The following is a 14,355-nucleotide window of genomic DNA, read 5'->3' as shown; positions in this document are numbered from 1 at the left end:
TATCTTTCTCTTCAAAGCATAAAGTCTTGTCTGTAATTTGAGTTATGGTATTTGAATTGATAATTTTTGACATTCTTTTACTCTTTTCACATTTTGTCCATTAGCAGCCATATTAATGAGATCTTTGGTGGGGTATATGAAAAGATTTAGTGGTTTTGCAACAACAATGTTTATACATTTATGAGTAGTAATAGAATCTGAGTAGTACTACATTTTTGTTTTTCATGACTCCATTAAGATATTAGGCTCTTAGGTTGTGGTTTCTCTCATGGTTGCTAATATAATTGTCGGTTGTCTTTCTTTTTTGGGAGATCCAATCTTATCCTTTATGAGATCTAGAATGTATTTTGTGATCCGTTGTTGTATTAGGTCTTTTGAAGTAATCATTTCTCTTTGAAGATGATTTTATTCATGCACATGAGATTGAAGTTAGTGATGTTTTTTCTTGTTTTTCATCATAGTTAGAATCTGATTTTTATGTTATGGTGATTTCAACATCCGGCTTTTGAACTTGTTTTCCATCCACTCCTCTATAGTAGAGTAATGGCATCTTTAAATCTATGTCTTTGGTCCAATCGTTTCCACATGATAATTGTGTTTTTTTCATCATCTTATCTTATTAGTCTCTTGTAGTGATGTTGTAACCACCTTTTGCACCATAATTAGTTGTCTTCATTGAAAATCCAAAAGCTACTTAATGATGACTATTGAGCTTGCCTTTGATTGTCTTCGCCATCCTTTTGGCCTTAACCAAATTCCTTGGTCTTTAGTCTTAGTTTGTTGCAATTAATGGGTTTTAATGATAAAATATATAGTTTTAGTTATTGATCCTTTATCGGGTTTTAGAATCTAGTAGCTAGGAATTTCCCTTAATGGGTATTTCATTAATTGCTCCTATTCCTTATAAATGAGTGAACCTGGTAAATGTGTTATTTTCTTTATCATCATCAAATGTGTTTAGAAGATAATTTTGTGAATATTGGTGACAATGTGACCAACTTAAAGAGAGTTATAACTTCAAAATAAAACTCTAGTACAGAAAACCCCATTTTTGCGCAAAAAAATTAAATAAAAACACCTTGAAATCGAAAAATGGTGATGTTGCACATCTTTTTATTTGTAGGATTAAAATTTCAATATTTTTCAATCATAGCATTAAAAATTAAAATTATGATTATAGAAAACCTTGAAATTCCAACAATTTTCAACTATCGCATTAAAGATCAAATGACATGACTCCAAAAAAGCTTAAAATTTGGACATTTTTAAATCTTAAAATTAAAACCAAATATCACAAGTATGAAAAAAACTTAAAAGTTCAACTTTTTTCAACCATGGCATTATAAACCAAATATCATGATTAAAAAAAAAAAACTTAAAAAATCAACAGCCAATTCAAAAAGTCACTCTATTAAGAAAATACATACACACACACACACACACACACATATATATATATATATAGGAAAGCTAAAAGTACGGTTCTTTTGAAACTTTAGCCTAAAACAACTTGACCATTTTCAATAGAGCACTAAAACTGCAATATATTTTAAATTGTGGCTCATAAAATTATCATAAATATATAAAAAATTATGAAAAACACCCCTTAAAATAATAATAATAATAATAAATAAATAAATGTTGCAAAAATTTATATTTTTTTAATCGAAAAGTTGAAAACTTTATTTTTTAATTGAAATACTAAAATTTTAAATTATTTTTTTAAACAAATTAAATAATTAAAAAAATTGTCTTTAACAAATCATTTTTTTTCAAACGGAACATGTAGCATTTGTATTAAAATATATGGTTGCATGCCCATAACCATTTACATGTTGCAGTGATTTCAGATGCTTCAATATTCTAGTATATCCACAACAAAATTTTCTTGCCTCTGTGGGCTTTCTAAACTACAATTTACATTGGAATCTCTCATATTCTATGCGAAATTGTCCCACAAAGAATACATATTTGCAATACATAAAAACACACGAAAATTATCATTGAATCTCCTAAGAGCTTTATTATCTTTATACCTTTGCTTATGGGAAGCTCCAGACCTTTCTATAAAGCCAAAAATTCAGCCCCGGTTATTAGTTGTTGAACCCAGACCCCAAAAATATCCGATTTTTGTTTGTTCTTCAGGGAAAAAGAACACCACTTCTGCCCTTGCCGCCCATTTAATAATCATTTTTTAATGAATAAAAATTATTAAAAATAAAAATTATTTTAAAAATAAATAACAAAAGCAATAATTTATGTGTGTAGAGAGGGATAATATGTATAAAAAAACAAAAAATATATTTAGGAAAAAATAAAATAAAAAGAAAATAAAAATATATATAACTTCAAAATAAAAATAAAAATAAAATAAATAAATAAACATAGAAAAATAAAAACACTTAAAAAAAACTTATAAAATTAATTAAACAAATTGTAACCTAACAACAAACTCCCCTCTCCTACCTCGCAAAAAAAATGAAAAATAAAGTAAATTTAGGTGAAATGGAAACATTATTGTGAGTGAGGGCGATATTTCTGCCTTCACCCATGACCGGTCTATAGTCATTGCTCGGGGCTTATAAATTATCCTCTTATAATATTCTTCTTATAAATTATGTAATATTCAATAAATATTCATACATATATTTGTAGAAATATAAACATAAATTTTGTTTACTGCGATGGGTATCACAATGAACTCTTAGCCAAGTTGTGAATTAAACTTGCATAATGTTTTGTCCAAGTTTTCAAATGCCATCATCATACACAATAACTAGATACATCACATCGCTGGCTTGTTTTGAGACCACATTTATTCATGTTATTGACTTGAGAATAGTGCTTTTAAGTTCGCACAATGCATTTTTACACTTAATTGTAAGATGCAGTGTGATTTTTTATAAATAAGGTTCCTTGCTATAAGTTCGTAGATGTAATGCAAATGTGGAAAATTTCTCCAAGTAGTCATTTGAAAGAAAATACCTTTATCAACATGTACAAGAAAAGGGGACAACGAAAATAGTACAAGGGACATCTTCATACAGAACCTTTATTTCGCATAGTTTTGATAATAATAAAAAAGTGGAAGAGGCACTGAAGTAGATAACAACAAGGGTTTTTGGCATTTTTTTAATGTGAAAATGAAGAGTTAACAAAGTTATTAGATTATAGGAATAACATTAAAATTGAGCTTGATTTAGGCTAAGGGCATTGGACATAGGGATACAATTTCTATTTACATATTAAGCATGGATAAAATTACCAAGTTGATTCAATGTATTTTTTTTTAATAAATAGATATAGGGTAATTTATATTAATGAATTCTATGTGAATCTATAATAGAAGAACATTCAATCTTTAAGTATAATATTTGCCAATTTTTTTGGAAACTAATCTAGATTTAACAAACTTCCTATACCACTATCCAATTACAAGAGACTAGCAAAGTCTATACGGATATTGTTTGTAGAAAATGCCAAGTATTTAAAAATATTTTGTTGGAATGAACAAAACTAAGAGAAGATACTAATACTAATAATATAAAATTATTATATTCTCCATTGGTTCAAATGATTATCTAATTTTATCTAGAGTACCCTTGAAGGGGAAGTATGTTATCATTGTATCTTTGAGTACCTTGAGAATGAATTTCAATAATAGTCTATTTGGGGTAGTATCGGATGTGCTCTAGCCATGAAAATTGGTTGAGAGGCTAAAGCACATGAGATCTCCAAGACCCAGAAATGGTTTGGGGAAATTCCACCTGTTAGAGAGATATTAAAATAATTAATATTTTTTAATGGGTTCCTAAGTCTAAACTTAGAGGAAAATAAAAATATTAATGCATATTAATATAAAACTAGGTGAGAAGGTTCTAAATGACATGGATCAAGACAAATCTAATCTTAGTCGTTGATTAGATATTTAATCTCGGTGATTGAACACTCAACAGGAAAAGTATAAGAGGAGGCTTGAGGGTTAGTTGGAGAGACACCAATATTGATCAGTCAGTTCGATTTTCTGGAGCAGGGTTTGCTAAGAGAAATCGAACCAGTGATCAAAATTACAGTGAGGGGCAGTGAGTGCATATCAAAGAGGCAGAGATAGTGTTGAAGGATCAGTGTTGAGGCAAAGAAGGCTACACAAAGCTGACAGGAGCCACACATAGGGCCATAGGGATTGTGTAGAGGCTACCAGAGCCTGCCTAAGTGACGCAAAGGGATAGAGAGCCTGTGCAGAGCATCAAAAGGCTAACGCAGAGGCCGGAAGGGCTGATACAGAGCCTCAGAGAGGCGTTGGAGAGTTTTTCGTGGAGCAGACTTGCCAAATATCTATTTCCGAAGAGAGGTATTACTGCCATATTAATTTCCCTGTCGGGTGAGCCAGTTTGGCACCCAGTTGTACTCAAGAAAGTTTCTTAATAATAAAACCCTCAGAACTGTTGCACCAGTTTTCCCAAGTTGGGTTTTTCCAGGGACGATTTTCCAAAAATAACGATGTCCCTTGTGTGTTTGTCTATTCTTTTAGTTGATGATCTGTAGATGGTTGAGAATGTACTTGTATTTATTTCAGTATTTATATGGTTAAATAACTTGTTAAGTAATTAAACAAGTAGGTGAAATAAACCAGATAGTGCAGGAAGAATTTCTAATGGATTAGACTTAGAAATTTCAACATGGTATCAAAGCATTGGAGATCACAGGGGAGCTGAAGGCACCAACTAAATCAGAAAATTTGCAGCATAAACAATTGTCCCGAGTGAGAGAAGTTATTCCTAAGTAGAAAGCAACAGAGAAGGAGTGACGCAGAGGGCTTGCGTCATCAGTTTGAGCTAGAGAGAGGGCCAACGAAGAAGCAGTGAGAGGTAGAAGAGGCTCACAAAGAACTATGTCATCCTGCTCATCCAGGTAGGAGTGACGCAATTGGCTAGAGCAACGATTCAACCTTACCAATATTGCATAGAGCTAAAAGGCTCAATTTCTTCAGCTGTTGGAGCCTAGGGAGTTGTGAGAAAATTGTGGGTTGTGAAGCTGTTGGGGTGTTATTGTTGTTGAAGTAGAACAGTACCTAACGGGACAGAGCCAAGGTATAGGGAGTCACAAACTAGACGGATTTCTAACCAAGAAATCCAAATTAGTGTTACAAGAGCAAAGGGGATAAGAGAGGAGTGATTCGATTATTGGCAGAAGGATTTCCAAGAGGGAAATCAAGACTCAGAGGGAGTCTAGGAGAGGATTTCTAGAAGGGAAATCAAGACTCAGAGGGAGTTTAGAAGAGAACTTCTAGGAAGGAAGTAGAGACTCAGAGGGAGGCGAAGAGAAGAGTAGAGATGAAAATGAACAGACTGAGGGATCAGGACAAGTTGGACAAAGCATCCAAATTTGTCATCTGGAAGGCCAAGATCCTGTTTGTTTTGGATAGACATCACATCAAGGCCTTCGCCTTAAGAACCGTGGCTGTCCCAGTTGACTCAACTGATAACGAAAGGTATGAGGATGCAATGGACAAGGCAAAGTGCATAATCCTTTATGGGGTCAAGGATCGTGTAGTTCAGCATATTGCCAAGAAGAATACGGCAAAGGATATGTGGGATACCTTGACGACATTGTTTCAAGGCACTTTCATGCAGAGGAGGATGCTACTGGAGAATCAGTTGCGTCGTATTAGATGTAGAAGGGGGAGCACATAGAACTATTCCTCAATAGGTTGCAAGAGATTCGGGACCAACTTACTTCCATAGGGGCCACACTAAATCAGGAGTTCATGGTGAGGACCACCCTGAACGTTGTCTTCGAGGAGTGGGAGACATCCATCCAAAGCATTTTGGACAGAGTGAATCTTCTAGGTTGGGAAGAGATGTGGGAAGCTCTTCGCCAAAAAGAGATCAGAAGGCTGATCAAGACGGGAAGTAGCAGCAAAGGAGGTTGAATCAAGAAAGAGGAGGAAGAGGATACAACTATGGCATCTGTGGGACAACAAGGGAAGACGAAGAAGAAGGACATCTCCAAGATAAATTCCTTCCATTATGGGGAGGTGGGTCATTATACAACCCAGTGTCCCAGGAATAAGAATAAGGGAGAGGCTTCTGACTCCAAGGCAACGTCGGCTAAGGCAGAGAAGGAAGTAGAGATGGATGACGATCGTGCCATGAGTGTTCATGCACCTCTAGAGAAGAGGTGGGGTGATATCGAGTTGTAGTTAGGATGACTACAGAAGATGTGGGGCAAGATCCTTGAGGTACCCAAAATCTTGGATCATATCTGGCTAAGGGAGCCCCGAGTGACAGTAGTAGGATGACGGATGTCGGTAGAAGCAAGATGCGGATGGATCGGCAGAATAGTACTAGAGTGCAGGGATATGTAGCAGCGCAGTGAGGGTTGCAGCAGTGCGAGAGGCACAGAGGAGGTTGCAACATTGCAGAAAGGAACAAAGGTGTTTGCAGTAGTGCGAAAGGCACAAAGTTGTTGCAGCAGCGCAGAGGCAGCAGAGGGATCATAGGATAGCAATAGAGGGAGCTTCAGCATCAGGAGGGCTTCTAGCCTGACAATGATGTCAGTATTTGGGTAGATCAGTTACTTACTTCTCAGTAACTGAGTTGTAGTGCAGCAGTAGTAGTAGTAGTGCTATGGGCAACATGATGAAGCATGATGAGAGAGAGTGGCAGTGTTGGGAGAAAGGATCAACAGCAGCACGGATGCAGAGGGAGCTGCAGTACAGATGTAGCAGTGGCAGTGGCAGAGACATGGGTAATAGTACAAGAGGCAGCAGTGCAGAGGATGTTGGGCAACAAGCCAAGCATCAACACAGGTACCAGTGCCGACTGATCAGAGTGATGTTCAGTGGTGGAACATTACTAGAGCACATTCCTTGCTAACAGGGAGTGTTGATTTGGGGAAGCATCGAATGTGCTCTAGCTATGAAAATTGGTGGAGAGGGTAAAGCACATGAGATCTCCAAGACCCATAAATGGTTTGGGGAAATTCCACCCGGTTAGGGAGATATTAAAATAATTAATATTTTTAATGGGTTCCTAAGTCTAAACTTAGGAAAATAAAAATATTAATGGGTATTAATATAAAACTGGGTGAGAAGGTTCTAAATGACATGGATCAAGCCAAATCTATTCTCAGTCATTGATTAGAGATTTAATCTTGGTTGTTGAAGACTCAACAGGAAAAGTATAAGAGGAGGCTTGAGGGTCAATTGGAGAGACACCAAGATTGATCAGTTAGTTCGATTTTTTGGAGCGGGGTTTACTGAGAGAAATCGAACCAGTGATCACAATTGCAATGAGGGGTAGTGAGTGCATAGCAGAGAGGCAGAGATAGTGTTGAAGGATCAGTGTTGAGGCATAGAAGGCTACGCAGAGCTAACAGAAGCCACACAAAGGGCTAGAGGGATTGCGTAGAGGCTACCAGGGCCTACATGAGTGATGCAAAGGGCCAGAGGGCCTACGCAGAGCATCAGAAGGCTGATGCAGAGGCTAGGAGGGCTGACGCAGAGCCTCAGATAGGCGTTGGAGAGTTTTTTGTGGAGCATACTCTCTGAATATCTGCTTTTGAAGAGAGGTATTACTACCAGATTGATTTTTCTGTCGGGTGAGCTAGTTTGGCACCCAGTTGTACTCAAGAAAGTTGCTTAATAATAAAACCCTCAGAACTATTGCACTACTTTTCCCAAGTTGGGTTTTTCCAGGGACGATTGTCCAAAAATAACGGTGTCCCTTGTGTGTTTGTCTATTGTTTCAATTGATTATCTGTAGATGGTTGAGATTGTACTTGTGTTTATTTCAGTATTTATATGGTTAAATAACTTGCTAAGTAATTAAACAAGTAGGTGAAATAAACTAGATAGTGCAGGAAGAATTTCTAATAGGTTAGACTTAGAAATTTCAACAAATATCTACTGTCACCAAATGTTATTGGGGAAAATCAAGCTCTTGCAATAACTTCCATGCTCAACAACCTTTAAATTCAACCAATAAATGACCTAAGGTAAGAATTGGACTAAACATTTACCATCAAATAATGAATTTCATACTCATGAAAGAAGGAAGAATGAATAAGGGCAAGTGTTATATGATCTTCTCTTTTTGATGAATCAATAATTCAAAGGTGAAAAATTAAATTTGTATATAGATGACTTACAATTAAAAAATTATGATGTCAATGTTGGCTAATTGGCATTGTCTAATTATGGCATTTGGTATGCTGGCATTGATGTTAATTGAACTAGCATTGAGGTAGAGAGCTTTGTAGCTATGTTACAGGTAACATATGGGCTCAAAGCCTACATCGGACCTTCTCCACTAGAAATTTCTATGAAAGATCTTTCCAACGGTATGTGGAAGTCCATAAATGGCCATCAGGATCAAAAGTTATTTATAGCCAAAGTAAAGGATATTGGAGTCCTTTGAAGCAGGTCAAATATCGAGATCCGAATTTTAAAAGGCTGAATATCGAAAGTAGGGAGCCATCGGGACCTCAACAGTTTATTTAAAAGAAACCCAAAAGGAGAAGTTAAATATCAGAGCCGATTTTTGGAGGTTTGGAACCTCGAGAGCCTAAAGATTTCAGAACTTGAAATATCATAGCAAGCCAGATATTAGAGGTCGGAGTCCCTTATAATTCTTTTGAGAAATTTTTTTGATCTGATATTAGAGGTCGAAGCACATTGGGACCCGATATTAGAACCTTGGAGTAGAGGGCATATCGGAATATCATAAGGTTGAGGCCATCAGAACCTCGAAGCCTCATAAGTCCTTATAAATTGCAATTCAGTGAAAGTGTCGAGGTTTGCGAAGGAGAAAAAATACAAAGGAATTCGTTGAAAAACCAAGGACCAATGGACCTTTTCTCTCCCTAGACACATGGCAACAACTGATTGGCCCTGAGGAACTGACGTGGAAGATGGCGTCAGCATGAGTTAGTTGTATGGTGGACATGTGGCAATTTGATTCGACATTCATAAGAGGTTGGTGCCTCTTGGAAAGTAGGTGCTTGTTATCCTAAAGGGGTGAGTGCCTCTTGCGAGTGGGCGCACACAAATAAACTAATGTAATTAAGTACCTACTTAATTTACATCATAACAAAAAATAGATTGGCAGGTTTCCACGTAAAAATACCAGTGTCAGTATGTCTCTGTTTCTCATGTGATGGATTGTATATACATATGAATGTATCATCTTGTTGTTCATCTGTGTTATGTATGAATTCTCTCATAAGTAATGAACAATAGAGGAAAGAACTAAATACATACTCATAAAATATTTTAAGAACCTCACTATTACTGATTCACCCCCCCACCCCAATAATTCATTATTTCAACAACTGGTATCAGAGCCAAGTTCCTTCAGGGAACATTCTAACCACTGGAAGGTAGATCCATAAGGAATTATGTTTAGGAAAGAGAGTTAATATGGTTACTCAAGCAAGATATCGTTCTTTGATGGGACAAACTATGCCTTCTGGAAAGTCAAGATAGAAGCTTATCTTATGTCCCTAGGAGTAGATGTTTGGAGCTCTATACTAGTATATTATGATGTCCCTGATGTCCCCCCCACTGATGCAGATGGTAAAAAATTGTATGGAAATAATACTAATGCCAAGAATGTCATTCTCTTTGGCCTTAGTCAATTTGAACTCATAAAGGTTATGCATTGTAATTCTGCCAAGAAAGTGTGGGTGAAAGTCAATCAGAGTCATGAAGGAGATGACAAAGTCAAGCAGGGAAAATTTCAATCTTTCATAATGAGTTTTGAAAGTTGAAGAATGAGTGAAGAAGAAAGCATACCAGAATACTTCCTCAGAGTTGATGAAGTAATAACCAATATGATTAGAGGACTTGGTGAAGAAGTCAAGGAAGATATGATTGTTCAAAAAGTCTTAAGATACTTACCCATGAGATTTAATTCCAACGTCTTAGCTATTGAATAAATGGCTAATTTAAATAATCTCAAGATGGACCAATTGCTTGGTACTCTCACAACCTATGAGATGAGAGTAGGAAAAGAGAAGTCTGAACCCAAGGAGGCAGCGTTCACAATGTCCAAGAAGGCCAAGGAGCACAAAGATCATCAAGGTTTCTCCAATTGTGAATCTGATCAGGATTTGGATCAATTTGCCAGGAAAATGAAGAGTGGCTTAGGAATAAAGGGAAGTTTCCCTTTAAATTCTTTAATTTTGGGAGAGTTGGACATTTCTCATCCATGTGCCCTTACAAAGAAAGGAATGAAAAGGAAGATGATCATATTTTTAGAAACAAATCTCAGAAACATTAGAAGAAGAAGTTCTATAAGAAAAAGGGGCTCTACTCCAAAGAGAATAGTTCAACACCAGAGTCAGACAGCAAAAAATCTTCAGAAGATGATTCAGATAAGTACTTACTTATGGCATTTGGAGTAAACTCCAAGGAAAAAAATATTATTAATTCTGAAGAGGAAGAAGAAGAAGTAGGAATAGTGGAATTTGAAGGGGAACTCACCAGTTCTCTTGATGGGTTAAAGAAGGCCACAAAAAAGAAAAGGAAATTAAAGAACAATTGCAATGTGTTGAAAAAGGTATGTACAACGCAGACAATGAAGAGTTTGTATATCAAAAAGAAAAACTTGAAGAATCCATTAAAAGAAAATATAGTTTAGACTTTCTACTAGAAGAAAAACAGGGAACATGTGAGAGACTAGAAGAAGAGAACAAGAATTTAAAACAAGAGTTGTTCAAGGTGCAGAAAGAAATAATCACAAAAACATGTGAAGATGATATTATTTCCTTGAAATTCAAATGAGAAGAATTTAATTGAAAGGAAGTTCTTCGAGATTTGATCCATGAATGGGAAGAAAATTGTCAAAGTCTCGAGGTAGAGGTCATCTCCCTGAGAACGAATCTTGAGAGAGTGGAGACCGAGAAAGGTTTAAATGAAAAATTTGCAGAAGGCACAAGAAAGCTAGATCAGATTCTAAACAGTCAAAGGTCTTCAGGAAACAAAACAGGTCTAGGATACTCAAGAACACAAGAATATTCTATGGGAAAGATAAAATTCAGGTCTGTAGGATTTGAGGAACCACAAAGCTATGCAAATAAGATTCAAGAAAGAATCAATGAAGACAAAAGGGCAGCAAGGAAAAGAGGAGATCATCACTGGAATAATAACTCCATCCACCCCAAGGAGCCACACCAACAGAGAATGAATCAATCAACCAGACAACAGAGGTACCTACATGCACAAACTCATAAACCTTCCAACAATAGGTACACTTATTCTTTTATGGTTATTGTTATAAGTGTCTAATCTTTGGACATAAGGTTGTTGACAGTGAAAGGATCAAAGTTGAAAGAAATGAAAATCCTAGATATAATAAGTATCATAATTTTAGATCTCAAAGCCCTCCTCTTAGTGATCGAAATTCCTTCACTCCCTTGTTAAGTGATGTTGAGTGTTTCAAATGTAATAATTTTGGGCATAAGGCAAGTGAGTGCAGAAGTAGGTTTGAGTACCTAAGTCCCATAATATTCAGTAGCTAGCTTCTCAAAAGAATAAGGAGAATTGGAAACAAAAAACTAAAAAGATCATGCAATGTGGACTTTCTATATCTGCACATAATCAAGAGAACAAATGGTATGTGGATAGTGGTTGCTCCAAGCATATGATTGGGGATAAGAGAAAAATTTTGTCGCTAAAAGAAAAAGATAGAGGAAACAATGTCACTTTCGACAACAATGCCCCAACAGGAATTAAGGGTAAAGCCATAGTCAATCTGCATTAGGGGAATTTTGAGGTCTAAAATGGGTCTTCTAAGGAAATTATAAAATAATACTAGAAATAATAAAATAAGATTAGATTACATCATAAAATTTTAGAGGGAAAAAAGAAAAAACTATTTTTTCAAATTGTATTTTCAACTTATCTCCCTATAGGTTTACTAAAATTTCGAGTGGAAACACTCATTGGATGTAGAATTTGATTCCTCATCCAAGGAGTACCCATGTTACATACTTTCAATGGACCCTACTACACTAAAAAGGAGAAATACATGAAAAATGTGATTGCAATCACTTTTTTTCATGTATTTCTCATTTTTCATGTAGTAGTGTCCATCAAAAGTATGCAACATGGATACTCCTTTGATGATGAATTAAATTTTTCATCCAACGAGTACTCCCTCTCGAAATTTGAGTAAAACCTTAGGGATATAAGTTGAAAATACGAGTTGAAAATGTAGTTTTATTATTTTATTATTTTATAATCCTTTTACTTTTCTACTCCAGAATGATGAATCATCCCCCATGGTTGGCATCATCATCTTGAATCCTATTGTTCCTTTTAAAGTTTATTTTGGCTGTACATTTTTCTTAGGAGACCCATTTTAGACCTCAAAATTCCCCTAATGGATGAAAAGACAAAAGCTCAAAATGCGTTATACATGGAAGGTCTCAAGCACAACTTGCTTAGTGTAAGATAGATGTGTGATAATGGCTATGATGTGATCTTTCAATCCAAGGACTGTGAGATCCAAAATGAGAAAGATGGAAAGTTGGTGGGAAAAGAAATTAGAACTCACAACAATGTATATGTGTTTGATGACTCCAGATTAAATTGTTATTTAAACAAAATGAATGAAGCACGGTTGTGGAACAAGAGACTTAGTTATATGAATTTTGACAGTTTCATAAGAGTTAACAAGCTGGGAGTTGTGAGAGGTTTTCTAAGATTATCAAGGCCTGATAATTCAATTTGCAATTCATGTCAATTTGGTAAGCATACTAGGACTCATTTCAAGTCAAAAGAGTTATCTTCCTCTAGACCAATGAAGCTAATTCGCACGGATATATGTGGCCCAAATAGAGAAAAAAATCTAAGAGGAAAAAGGTATTTCATGCTACTCATTGATGATTTTACTAGGGCCACTTGGATCATGCTCTTAAAAGAAAAATCAGAAGCATTTAAGCATTTTAAAAATTTAAATCTCAAGTAGAAAATGAGAAAGACTTAAAGATCAAATGCTTAAGATCAAACAGAGGAGGATAATACACTTCAAGAGAGTTTGAATAATTCTATGAAGAGCATGACATTAGGAGGCAATATTCCGTGGCTAAAACTCCACAACAAAATGGAGTAGCTAAGAGAAAGAATAGAACAATCCAGGAAATGGACAGATCTCTACTGGATGAAGCAGATGTATCCCACATCTTCTAGAAGGAATCAGCACAAGCAACAGTGCACCTATCAATCAGAACTTAACTCGTGCCTAATAGTGATAAAAATTCCTATGAGTTGTGGAAGGGAAGACCTGCATCAATTAAACACTTCAAGGTGTTTGTTGCATCAGTTAAACACTTCAAGGTGTTTGGGAGAAAATTATTTATCAAAAGGAATGATAAAAATCTAAGAAAGTTTGACGCACACACTGATGAGGGTATATTACTTGGGTACTTTGATCGAAGTAAAGGACACAAGTGTTACAACAAACGGACAAAGAGGGTTGAGGATTGCATTGATGTAGTAGTAGATGAAATAAATTCACAACCTAAGTCCTCCAAAGGAAACATGAACTCAAATGGAGAAGAAAGTTCATACATTAGGCCCTCAGATCAAGATGAAACAGATTCAGATAATGAAGACATGGAAACAAGCACAACTCCAAGGCCCAAAACACCTTCTAGGTATGTACAGAAACAACATCCTAAGAGTCAAATTCTTGGAGATCAAAGACTTGGTATTCAGACCAAAAGGAAACTTGTTGGCAATTCTAGTTGTGCAAATATTGCTCTATTGTCTCATATTGAGCCTAAAAATATCATCCAAGCAAGTGAGGACAAGTTCTAGGTGAGAGCTATGAATGAATAACTTGATCAAATTGAGAAGAATGACACTTGGGAGCTTGTTCCAAGACCCAAAGAGAAAAATGTCATAGGTACAAAATGGGTCTTCAAAAATAAGCTAAATGAGCAGGGTCGAGTAATTAGGAACAAGGCTCGATTAGTTTGCAAAGGGTATGCCCAGATAGAAGGAATAGATTTCGAGGAAACCTTTGCACCAATAGCAAGACTGGAAGCTATCATAATGTTTCTTTCCTTTTCCAGTCATAAAAATATCAAGGTATATCAAATGGATGTGAAGTTTGCCTTTCTCAATGGAGATCTGGAAGAAGAGGTTTATATTGAGCAGCCAAAAGGATTCACACTCACCAAAGATAAAGAGTTTGTGTGCAAACTGAAAAAGGCCTTATATGGACTCAAACAAGCTCTAAGAGCTTGGTATGTAAGACTGGATCGATACCTTCAGAAATAAGGCTTTAAGAAAGGTATTGTAGACAACAATTTATACATAAAGTCTGAAGGTGATCATCTATTAAT

Source organism: Pinus tabuliformis, chromosome 3_2 (assembly GCF_031772625.1).
Source record: "Pinus tabuliformis cultivar Carrire ecotype Pingquan chromosome 3_2, CPIR1, whole genome shotgun sequence".
Lineage (NCBI taxonomy): Eukaryota > Viridiplantae > Streptophyta > Pinopsida > Pinales > Pinaceae > Pinus > Pinus tabuliformis.
This window is presented reverse-complemented; position numbering follows the sequence as displayed.